This window comes from Poecile atricapillus, chromosome 32, assembly GCF_030490865.1.
Source record: "Poecile atricapillus isolate bPoeAtr1 chromosome 32, bPoeAtr1.hap1, whole genome shotgun sequence".
Lineage (NCBI taxonomy): Eukaryota > Metazoa > Chordata > Aves > Passeriformes > Paridae > Poecile > Poecile atricapillus.
Genome location: NC_081280.1, coordinates 3,129,616 through 3,141,399, shown reverse-complemented (window position 1 = coordinate 3,141,399; position 11,784 = coordinate 3,129,616). Strand labels below are relative to the sequence as shown.

At 52.3% G+C, this 11,784-nt stretch overlaps 1 pseudogene; it reads left to right on the top strand.

Annotated features, from left to right (window-relative positions):
* The first annotated feature begins 229 nt into the window (after window positions 1–229).
* LOC131590200 (olfactory receptor 14J1-like) lies at window positions 230–10,054 on the top strand (annotated as a pseudogene).
* The last annotated feature ends 1,730 nt before the right edge of the window (window positions 10,055–11,784 follow it).

Sequence of the window (11,784 nt, the reverse complement as noted above, 5' to 3'; positions counted from 1 at the left end):
ACTTGGGGTGCTCTACAGGGGCTCTCTGGGCCGCGGGGGATGATGGGAGTTGTAGGCGCGGGTATCATAGGGTGTAATGGCACCGCGGAGCATCACGGGAGTTACAGGCACAGCGCCAATGGCTCTCGGTGAGGCGCGGAGCATGACGGGAGATGGAGTCACGGCTGGAATGGCGCTCTATGTGCGCCGCGGAGCATGATGGGAGCTGTAGTCCCGGAAGTGGCTCGGAAGGGGCCCATGGGGCTCCGGGAAGACACCTGGGGGACACTTTTGTGTCCGAGCTGTGGCTGGAGGAGCTCGGGGGGAACGTGTACGGCTCGGGAGCACTCGGGGGGAACCTGGGGAGCTCTAAGCGGGCTCTTTACGGCGCGGGGTACGGCAGGTATTTGGGGGGAGGGTCACTGCAGTAATTTTAGTCTCGGAACTCCGTTCTGAGGGGCTCAGCGGCCGCGGGGAATGACAGGAGATGAATTCCCAGAAGTGGCTGTAACGGGCATCTGTGGGGTCGGGAGCATTCAGGGGATCCGGGGACGCTTTGGGGGTCCCGAATGGGCGCTGAGGGGGCACTCAGGGATCCTGGAGGGTCTGGGGGACACTTACGGGACAGATGGGGGCGACCCCGGGGTTCTGTGGAGCGCGGGGCATGACGGGCGTTGTAGTCCCGGCTCCAATGGGGCTCTATCGGGCCGCGGGGCATGACGGGAGTGAGAGGCAAAAAAGGAAAATTGGTGCCGACTGTTGGCCCCGCCCCCGAGTCCCTGATGCCGGGCGGTGATTGGCTGAGGGCGATGATTGGCGGGAGCTTTGGCAAATAGGTGATGGCAGAGGCGGGAACATCACATTCATCTTTTCCAGTTCCTCCCAGTACAGCCCAGTTCATCCTCAGTACAGCCCAGTACAACCCCAGTGCTCCTCCAGACCCTCCCAGTAGAGCCCAGTCCCTCCCAATACACCTGAGTTCATTCCCATTCCCTTCCAGTTGCCCCCAGTGTCATCCATACAACACCCCAGTGTCCCCCAGTTTTTCCCACAGTGCTTCCAGTGTCCCCAGTTTGTCCCAGTATCCCCCAGTATCACTCCCAGTATGTCCTGGTCTGTCCCAGTATGTCTCAGTGTACCCCCACAGTCCATCCCAACCCACCCAGATTCCCCCCTCAGCATTCCTCGTGTTCCCAGCTTGTCCCAGCCCTCCCCAGTATCACTCCCAGTATGTTCCAGTGTCTCCCACAGCATTCCCAGTGTTCCCCAGTATGTCCCAGTCCTCCCCAGTGTTTCCAAGGAATCTTGAACTTCTCCCAGTTGCCGTGGCACCCAAACCCATTCTCCATAACTGGAGTTGCAAACCTTCCTGATGAGCTGCACTGGAGCAGAGGGAAATCAAGGCAGAGCCACGGTTTGTGATGAAACCTCTGGAGAATTCAGTCATAATCAAACTCCAAAGTTCCTGATGCCATTCATGGGTCCCACTGAGGGACACGGCTGAGAAAGTGTCCCCAGGTTCCAGTTAGAGCAGGAAATGGGAGGCAGAGGTGACAGGTGGGGACAAAGAGAAGCCAAGTCTTGGTGCCCTGGGCCACAGCAGGGTCTGTGCCAGCAAGGGCTGTGAGGAGACACCTGGTCCTGAGGCCCTGGGGCCTCCTGGCACAGCCCCAGCAAGGCTGGCCACTGTCACCCCCTTGTCCTGCCCTCAGCATCCCCCCACATCCCAGGGGCCTCAGGGATCTGCTGGGACGAGTCCCTGGGGAGCCTTGGCCAGGAATGGCCCTGGGGGGCTCCTCAATGCTCCCAGGGACTGCAGCTTTTTCAAAGGACTTGGGGCTCTGCTCTTGCCTTGGAGTCTCTGAGAGGTTTGTGCACTCATGGCCTCCAATTATCTGCTTTAATTAGTCTCTTGAGAGCCTTTGTCAGTAACAACACTCCCTAGAGCTCATCAATGCCTCTGGGTGCTTCAGTTCTTTACTTTACTTTCCTTTCTTGTTCCCACACTGGGACTCTGAGAGGTTTCTGGGCAATCAAGGCCTCCAATTCTCTCCTCCAAGGAGCCCATGAGGAGCCTGTGCTGGGGCTGGACCCCAGTGGGACCCATTAATGCTTAGAGACACTTGGGGTTTTCTTCTGACTTGGACTCCTGGAAAAGTTTGTGCAATCTCCTCTCAGGCTCTGGGGTTCAAGGGCTCAGCACCAAATGCACCCCGGGGCTCACTGGGCTCAAGCAAGTCCTGACAAAGCCTGGCTCTCCTGCATTTCCCTCTGCTCCAGGGCAGTTCATCAGGAAGGTTTCCTACTGCAGCCATGGAGAAATATTTCACAGAGCTTCTAAGATAGTCTGAGAAATGCACATTCCTATTTTAAAGAGTGACTTTGGATGCTTTTATCACTTCTGTCATTGGAGAAGAGGTGACAGCAACATTTGGAATTGATATTGACCCAGGGTCTCTCCTCAGGAGGCCTGGCCTGCTCAGAGAAGCTGTGCCTTGAGGTGTGACCCAGAGTGGGGAACCTTGCTCCACATTCTCCATCCTGTCTGTCCTCCCTCACCTGGTGCTGGAGTCAGAGACACAGAGTGTGTGCCCTTAGCTCTGATTCCTGGCTCTGACATCCAAGAAAGCACTGAATGTCATATAACACCATGAAAACAACTGTTAAATAGAAAAACTGAGAGTGTGAGTGTGTAAATTATTGAGTTTTCTTAAGTCACTGGGTGAAAAAGTTTAAGGTTTAAACTAGTTTAGAAAACAAAAGACAAGATGGAGGATCTTGGGTGTTGTCTCTTCTTCCTTCATTTTTCTTCTTCATCTTCTTCTTCTAGAGGTTTTTGGGTAGTAGGAAGTGATTGGATAAAGAATGCTGCAGTGCAGCACACAGGTGTTGGGTCATTGGGTCACTAAGAAAAATAATTTACTTGGCATTTGTTAATTGGGTAAATCGACATATAAAAAACCTTGAAGAAGTTCTTTGTTAGCCATTTTGCACCTTTCTATCTTAGTGCACGTAGCTCCTTGTAGCCTGTATCCGTGTAATGTAGATAAGAGAAGAATAAACAACCAAGTCCCAACAAGAGAAAACTGCCTCTCTCTCATCAATCTCAGTCCCAGGGGGAAAAAGAACCCAACCACAAGTGTCCCCTCAGGACACCCTGGGACCTGCTTTGCTTGCAGAACTGTTGCAATGCAGCGTTGGTGACCTCAGGACTGGACCAGCCGGGAGTTCCGTGGCAAAGAATAAGGACGGGCGTGACTGGGCTGCCTGAAAATAAAGAACTTTAATAACGCATAAAATAACAAAGGGTGGAAGTCGTACACGGTAGGGGGTCAACCTCAGGAGACAGGGCAATGGGTCAAAAATCACTATATATATATATATATATATATATATATTACACAAGTAACCAGTCATGAAGGAGAGCCACAAACACCACCATATATGTCAAACATACTTATCCAATCCTTAACGAGAACTCCAAACATAACCTTATACAGAACTAACAGATTAACATAACTCCACCCACAATCCTGTTCTCTTTGCCAGAACCTCACTCGATGTTTCCCACAGCCTTCAGTCAATCCTTAACTCTGACTGCCCAACTCCCACAGAGAACTGGCTGCACTCAGGCAAAGAGGGGTTTTCTCCTTTTCCTTTCCTTTGAAGCCATGGAAAACTCCAAAGTTTTCTTGCTGAGAACAGACATACTCGTCAAGTGTGTGCCAAGCCCAAGGTGCCACCAATGAGGTTCCCATGCCCTAGGGCAGAACCCTGCAAGAAATGTTCTGGACCTTTGGACTGCTTGGTTCCACAAGGCCTCGCTCTGTCACAATGGGCTTTTGGTTCCATGAGGTTCCACAGTGTACAGTGGATATTTGATTCCTTGGAGCCCCACGGTGTCAGAATGGTGTTTTTGGTTGTGTGAGGTTCCGTGCTCTCAGCAATGGTCTTCTTGCTGCTGAGGTGTCACGATGGAGCCTTGGTCTCATGAGCTTCCTCAGTGTCACAATGGTCTCCTTGGATCTGCAGTGTCCCAGCAGTGCCTTGGCTCCAGGCGGCCCTGCTGTGTCACAATGGAGCCTCAGTTCCATCAGGCCCCACAGTGTTTCAAGGAAACAAGGGTTGCCTTGGTTTCACGTGCCCCAAAGTGTCACAGGGGTCTCCTTTTCCTGTGGCAACCAGCAGCAAACCCCAGTGCCAGGGCCAAATGTGTGGGAAGAAGGAGGAGGGGGGACATTTGGAGTGCTGGGTTTTGCCTTCCCAGGTCCCAGTGACGTGGGATGAGGCCCTGCTGTCCTGGAGATGGCTGAACAGTGGCCTGCCCATGGGAAGGGGTAAGAGACAACAACCTCTGTCCATGGAACAGCAGCAGAGAGCTAGGGCAGCAGGCTGCGTTTAAAAGAGTGTCACCAGCACGGGAAACATCAACCTAGGACATTTTCTTGAAAGCTGCCATTTGAGGGCATTCTTTGATACAGAACTGGACCACTGGGAAAGATGACATTCACTTTCCTGGTCAATTTTAAAAGGTTTAATAAAAAAGACAGCAGGCGACAAAGACAATAAAGCAAAGGGTTAAAAGGACCAGGTGCTTGGCGTCCTGCCAAGAGCACCCCTGGTGTTCTGGAAACACCCTTTATATCCCATTTCTATTGCATCAACTTGATGGGAACTGACAGTGGTCAAAGAAGAGATTTTGAGGCTTCAGGCATTCGCTTGAGCCTGTGTGAAACAAAGTCACACAAAGTTCTCAGTCTGGCCTGAGAAATCATAAGGAGGAATCCAAACAGTCCTTGGGGAAGGAAAACAACCTTGACAGGTGTTGTTTGGATCCTTGTTGTTTCCTTGCAAGAAACAGTCAAGGGGTGTTGTTCCTAATTGTCCAGTGATGGTGATGTCTTGGTTTAATGACCAATGAGAGTTTTACCTCTCGGACTTCTCATACCTGTCTATAGAAGAAGATCTGGAATAATAAAACTGGCTCTCTTGTGCTGCCCAGAAGAGAGTCCCTGTCATGCGTTCACCATTCCTAATACAGTGCGATGCAACTTGTTGCATATTCATAGACTTTATGTATATTGAAACTTTTCCATTAACTACTTTACATTTTCCAGGAACTGTTTCGCATGGCCACTCCTTGGGTCCGCCTTTTTACAGCATGCCTGTGTCTTGCCTTGCGGTTTTAATCCTCTTCTTCTCACCTTTGAATTTGGGCCTTGGCTCCTTTCCACAGCCGCTGAGTGTTGATAGCAGCAGGGTCCCCATCATCTGTTCACTGGAGTTATCCCAACTGAGCAGACAGTTCAAACATCCTCTATCGACTGTTACAGCAAAGCCATTGGAACGTGATACATAGAGCATTCATCTTCATCCTTGTGAAAAGCCAATATTATATTCTGTATCTATAACAGTGGTAATATAAATCTGGGGAGACACGTGGTGTTTTTAGTGGGAGTAGTGAACTGGAGAGCACCATTCCTAAAGCACAAGAGCCCTGTCAGAGGCAGCCCTGTCCCTGCAGTGCCCCAGCTCTGCTGCCCCACAGCTGCTGGATCAGCAAGGGCAGAGCCATGGGGGAGGGAAATGCACAGGGACTCCTCCTGGGAGGGACCTCGGGAGGTTTCCAGGCCAGGCCAAAGCGCAGTCAGTGGAGAAGGGAACCAGGGATGGGCTGTTTGTGTGCTCTGCCGTGGCAGGAGGAGATGCAGAGCTGCACAGACACCCAGACCATGTGGATCCCTGCAGGAGCTGATCTCACACAGCGGCTCCCAGGCCTCTGCTACTCGCTGCTTGCTCTGTTTGATGGTCCCTGGTGGTTACAGCCAGCCCCACACACACCAGTGCAGTGTGCTCACACACCAGTCTCACCAGTGCCTGGGCCCCCAAAGGACACAGGCCCTGATGATTTCTGCTCCCCACTCCAGTACCTGGCACTTGGAGCTCCCTCGGTACCCAGAGCAGAGGCAGCTCCCTTGTCCCACAGGCTTCTTGGCAATGGAGGCTTTAGGAAAATGCCACAGCCTGTGGGCATCAGCTGTAAGCCATGGCCAGGGATGGGCACTGACCATCAACTTTCAGCAAAACACCTTGATCCCCCAGCCTTTCCCTTCCTGGGCTCCTTTCTTAGACATCCCATGGGAAATCTTGCACATTCCCCAAATGTTCTTTGTGGATTTCCATCATGAATCTCAGACCCTGAGGCAGAGCTCCCCATGCTCAGCTGGCAAGGTCATGCAGCAAAGCTCCACCACTGAGCCCCTTGGGGAGTATTTAATGAGGAGGTACCAGAACTTTGCTTCAAGTAATTTTTTATTGTTTGTTTTATAAATTGTAGTGGCCCTAAAATATCATCTACTGCAGCCCCCTCGCTGTGGGAAGGCACAGCTACCACTGGAACAGATGGTCAAAGCTCCTGACCTGGAACATTTCTTGGGATGGGACATCCTCTCCCATGGACAACCTGTTCCCATCTTGTCAACCTCATCATAAAATATTTCTTTCTTCTATCAAATCTGAATTTATCCTTGACCATTTTAAAGGCTATGACCCTTCCTCTGCCACTACAGGCCTGCAAAAGATTTCAATTTTTCTTGGACCATGACCACAATGTTTCAATCTGAAAAGACCTTGAAAGGACACAAAAATCTCACAAGATCAGATCAGGAGGCCTCAAGCACATGACCCATGGAGATTGTGGGGCCCTGGGCTCAGTGGTGTGAAGACTGAGGGCTGGAGTAGCCTGAGAGGGCTTGAAGGGTGGCTTCAGAGATGGTGGAGCTCTTCTTGATTATATGAAACAGCCTGAGAAAGAACTAATGCCACCCAGATCACCTGGGGAGGTCTAGACAGGACCCAAAAGAGAGGAATTTGTTTCCCAGGGCAGGGCTGTGGTGCAACACGTCCCCCAGAAGGAGTGTGGAGCAGCCCAAGGCTTTGTGTGGCCAGGCAGAGGCAGGCAGGACGCAGAGCTGTCAGCAAAGGAAGGGCCCAGCGAGCTGGGGCAGCCGGGGGATGACGACAGCCTGCAGGGCCAGAGGCGCAGGGCATGGACACCGTAGGGCAGCCTGGGCTGGAGAGGGCACAGGGATGGGCAGCAGCTGCAAGGCCCTGCCAGAGGCAACTTGTGCAGCCCTTTGGCCATGGCTGCTGGCCCTGGGCCTGAGCCATGAGGAGGAGACAAGTGACCCTGGCAGCCCTGGGGCCTCATTGCCTCCTTGTCCCTGCTCAGCAGCCTGGCAGGGGCCGCCCCATGGTGCTGCCCTTGGCATTGCACATCCCCACATGCCTGTGGCCCAGGAAAAGCCCTGAGCAATGAGGGAGGGACAGCATCTGCCTTGCCAGGGGCTGGGGCTCAGCCCTTGGCCCTTGGCATTCCTGAAACACATCCAGCTTTGCTCAGCACCAGAGACACCTTTCCCTTGCTTGTCCCCACCTGTCATCAGTGCCTGCAGTGTTCTGCTCTCCCTGGAACCTGGGGACACTTTCCCAGTCGTGTCCCTCAGTGGGACCCATTAAAACTTCAAGAAACTTTGAATTGAAACTTTAAATTGGAGTGCCAATTTAACTTGTAGTTCTTGAGAAGTTTTTTGAATACTCTCTCAGGGACTGAGTCTGGTGGAAACAACACCAAAGCCCTGAGAGGGTCATTAAAATCCTGGTGCTGTTGCTGAGCTGGGCTGAGCTCCTGGCACAGAGGCAGCTCCTGGCAACCAAGAAGAGCTTCAAAAAGACATTTCTCCTGATGAGCAGCTTTTCTCCCAGCCCAGCAGGGCTGAGGGCACTGCCTGCAGCTACCTGGGTGCCTTAAAGCAACTGGAAGGACAAGTCTGAGCTTCTTCATAGAGAAATGCTCCCAGCTGCTGGCACAGTAAGTCTCTGGCTGCGGGGATCTCCTAAAGCTGCCCCATGACAGCACTGACATGACTGTAGGGATGGCTCTGCTGCCGTTTGTGGTTTGGGGAGGATGTGCTGCAGAGCGGGGCTGCCCTGGGCACCCTCAGAGGGACAGGGCAGGACGGCTCCTGCTGCCAGGGACGGCTGCAGGGGCTGAAGCTGGGGCTGCAGCCAGGGCTGCCCAGGGCTGTCCTGCAGAGCAGCTCCTGCAGCCCTGAGGGCTCTTTGCCAGCCCAGGGCATCTGCCACCTGCCAGGGGCAGCTCTCAGCCTGCCTGGGAGCTCCCCGTGGGTGGTGGGGAGAAGTTGGAGGGGGAAGGAGCGACCCCCATCAGGACAGATTCCTCCTGCTGTGGAGATGGTGCTGCATGGCCAGGGCTGCTCTCGGCTTTCTCCTAAAGGAAAGGGCAAGGGGCTGTCAGCTTTGTCTGTGTCACTGAGACTCCTGCACTGTCACCCTGGGCATCAGCAGAGCTGCCTCAGCTCTCCCTCCCAAAGTGCCTCCTCAGCCTCCTCCAGCCACAGCCAGCAGCAGCAGCACCTTGGCTTGCAGCATCTCTGTTTGTCTGAGCTGCCCTTAAGGCCCTGCTGGCAGGGAGATGGCCCTGGGCAGTGCCTGTGCTGGGAGGGGTGTGCAGGGCAGAGCTGAGCCCCCAGGGCTGGGCTGGGCTCAGGAGCACTGGCAGGGACAAGGCTTGGATAGAGAGAAACAGCTCCCAATAGGCACAACTCCAGGCAGAGAGCCAGCCCAGCCCTGGGTATCCCTCCCTGTCCAGCTGCACAGAGACAAAAAGATGTCTAGGGAAAATTATTTAGAAATTGGAGCCTTTAAAGAGGCTGCTTTATTTTTCAAGTATGTTTTATGTTTAGCCACCCTGAAACAGAGGGAGGTGTAAAGGACAAAGGGCATCTGTGTGAGACCAGCAGGTCTGAGTGCCCTGGGGCACAGGGAGCCCTGATTTCCCTCTGGGCTCCCCAGTGCTCAGGCTGAGAGCAATGCTGAAAGAGGATTTCTGCCCCTTCATAGAGAGGATCAGTAACTTAGCAGAAAACTCAAGCTCAAAAATATTAAAAAGAACTGAAAGAAATTACCCCAGAGAAAGAGAAGTAATTTTGAGTAAATTTGTAAGAAAATAGCATAGAATTGACTCAAGGAAATCTCTCCAAGCTTTTCAATGTCTTCTTTCAACAGTCCACCATGTCCAGAGTGAAGAAATGCCCAACAGCAGCTCCTTCAGCCACTTCCTCCTGCTGGCCCTGGCAGACACGCGGCAGCTGCAGCTCCTGCACTTCTGCCTCTTCCTGGGCATCTCCCTGGCTGCCCTCCTGGGCAACACCCTCATCATCAGTGCCATAGCCTGCGGCCACCACCTGCACAGCCCCATGTTCTTCTTCCTGCTCAACCTGGCCCTCACTGACCTGGGCTGCATCTGCACCACTGTGCCCAAAGCCATGCACAATTCCCTCTGGGACACCAGGACCATCTCCTACTCAGGATGTGCTGCACAGCTCTTTTTCTTTATGTTCTTCATCTCAGCAGAGTATTTCCTCCTGACCATCATGTGCTACGACCGCTACGTGTCCATATGCAAACCCCTGCACTACGGGACCCTCCTGGGCAGCAGAGCTTGTGCCCACATGGCAGCAGCTGCCTGGGCCAGTGCCTTTCTCTACGCTCTGCTGCACACAGCCAATACATTTTCCCTGCCCCTGTGCAAGGGCAATGCCCTGGGCCAGTTCTTCTGTGAAATCCCACACATCCTCAAGCTCTCCTGCTCCAAATCCCACCTCAGGGAACTTGGGCTCAGTGCTGTTGGTGCCTCTTTAGCTTTTGGCTGTTTTGTGTTCATAGTTTTCTCCTATGTGCAGATCTTCAGGGCTGTGCTGAGGATCCCCTCTGAGCAGGGACGGCACAAAGCCTTTTCCACCTGCCTCCCTCACCTGGCCGTGCTCTCCCTGTTCCTCAGCACTGTCATGTTTGCCTACCTGAAGCCCCCCCTCCATCTCCTCCCCATCCCTGGATCTGGCAGTGTCAGTTCTGTACTCGGTGGTGTCTCCAGCCCTGAACCCCCTCATCTACAGCCTGAGGAACCAGGAGCTCAAGGCTGCCCTGAGAAAATTGATGACTCTGTATTTTCAGAAGTATTAAACTCTCTCATTTCTGCTGCAGAGCCTTTTGAATGTAACTACTTGGAAACTCAGCCTTATTGTTCCCTGTTTGTGCATTTATTCATTGGTAACTTTTGCTACTGTTGTTGTGTTTTTTACAAATACTGTAGTATTACTTTTTGTATTTCTACATGAATATCTACCTTTCTTTTGAAACACAAAGACCTGCAAGAGGTCTGTTCCCTGTGTATTTAAATAAAAACAAGTGCCTGCCCTGACCTGTGTGTCCAGGATCATTCCTCAGTGCTTCTCTGGCTCTGCAGTGAATGATTTTGGGTACCTTAACACCTCAAGGGTTAAAGGTTTGCAGGTTAAATGGGCTAACTTAATGCAGTTACTGCTGTGGAAAGTGTTTTATGTTCAACTGGATGTTGTATTAAATGCTTTGCCCAAGTTCCTTGGTTCTCTGTACTTTGCCAGTAAAATTCTGTGTGGTTTTCACCTCTGAGCTCCGTTGGTCAGAGCATGGTGCTGATATCAGCAAGGCTGTGGCTTCAATGCCTGTGTGGGCCATTCACTTGACAGCTGGAATTGCTGGTCCTTGGGGGTCCCTTGCAACTAAGAATATTCTTTGCCTCTGTGTCCCTTGAGAATATCTGCTGGGGGTTTGTCCCGTGCACCAAAGGCAAGTCAAGGAGCCTTTGGTTGCCGCCATCATTGGAGTGTTGTGGCTGTTGCAGCCCCGCAGGCTCCCAGTGGCCTCTTGTTTCCGTCAGGCCCTGCTGGCTCCCGCTGGCCCTTGGTTCCATGAGGATCTGCAGGGTCCCACAGGTTGATGGCATTTGTCCTTGCTGCCCCTCACATCCCCCTGCCCCACAAACAGCCCCGAGCCCCCCGTGAGGGACAGGCCCTGCTGTGCCAGGCCTGGGCTCAGGGCTTGGCCTTTCTGCTGCCTCCAGCCAGCCAGGGCTTGCTCAGCATTGCAGTTCCTGCTCACAGCCTTTGGCTCCCTGCAGTCCTGGCCTCCAGGATCTGCTCTCCCCACTCCCTGGGGAGCCTTTGCCACTCCCTGCCCTCACTGGGGCCACTGATGCTCCAAGGGACTTGGACTTTGCCTTTGGACTCCTGGAGCAGCTTCTTCACCCTTCTCTCAGTGCCTGAGGCTCCTGGGCTCAGCCCCAAATCCAGCCTGGGGCTGATCCAAGTTATAATCATATCCACACTTTCATTAACATGAGTTAATGACAAGCTCCTGGTTTCATTACTCTCCATTTTGGCCCCAAATTACATTTTTTTTAGATCCAAAATAAACCTTTTTGGCTCCAAAATCCCCCTTTTCGGACCAAACTGCCTTTTTATTTTTTTCCTAACTCCCCTTTTCAGGCAAGAGACTCCCCTTTGTTTTAAGCCAAACTCTCACTTTAAGATCCAAATTGCCACTTTTTGTTGATCAAAAAAATCCCCACTTTTGGACACAAACTCCCTTTTATTTTGGCTCCAAATCCCCTTTTTCATCTCAAATCTCCCTTTCTTAGCCCAAATTTCCCCCTGGCTGCCGTTCGCTCACCTGGGTTGACCTTCTAGCATCAGACTCCCATTGTTTTAATCCAAACTCTCATTTTTACATCTAAACTGCCCCTTTTTGTTGCTCAAACCCCCAGTTTTGGGCCAAACTGTTCCTTTTGGGAGCCAAATTTTCCCTTTTGGGTCCACATTTCCTATCTGGGCACCCAAATTCACCTTTTGTTGTGGTAAAGTTGTTAGAATGTTGTTAAGTTAGTTTCTGTTAGTAGTTGATAGC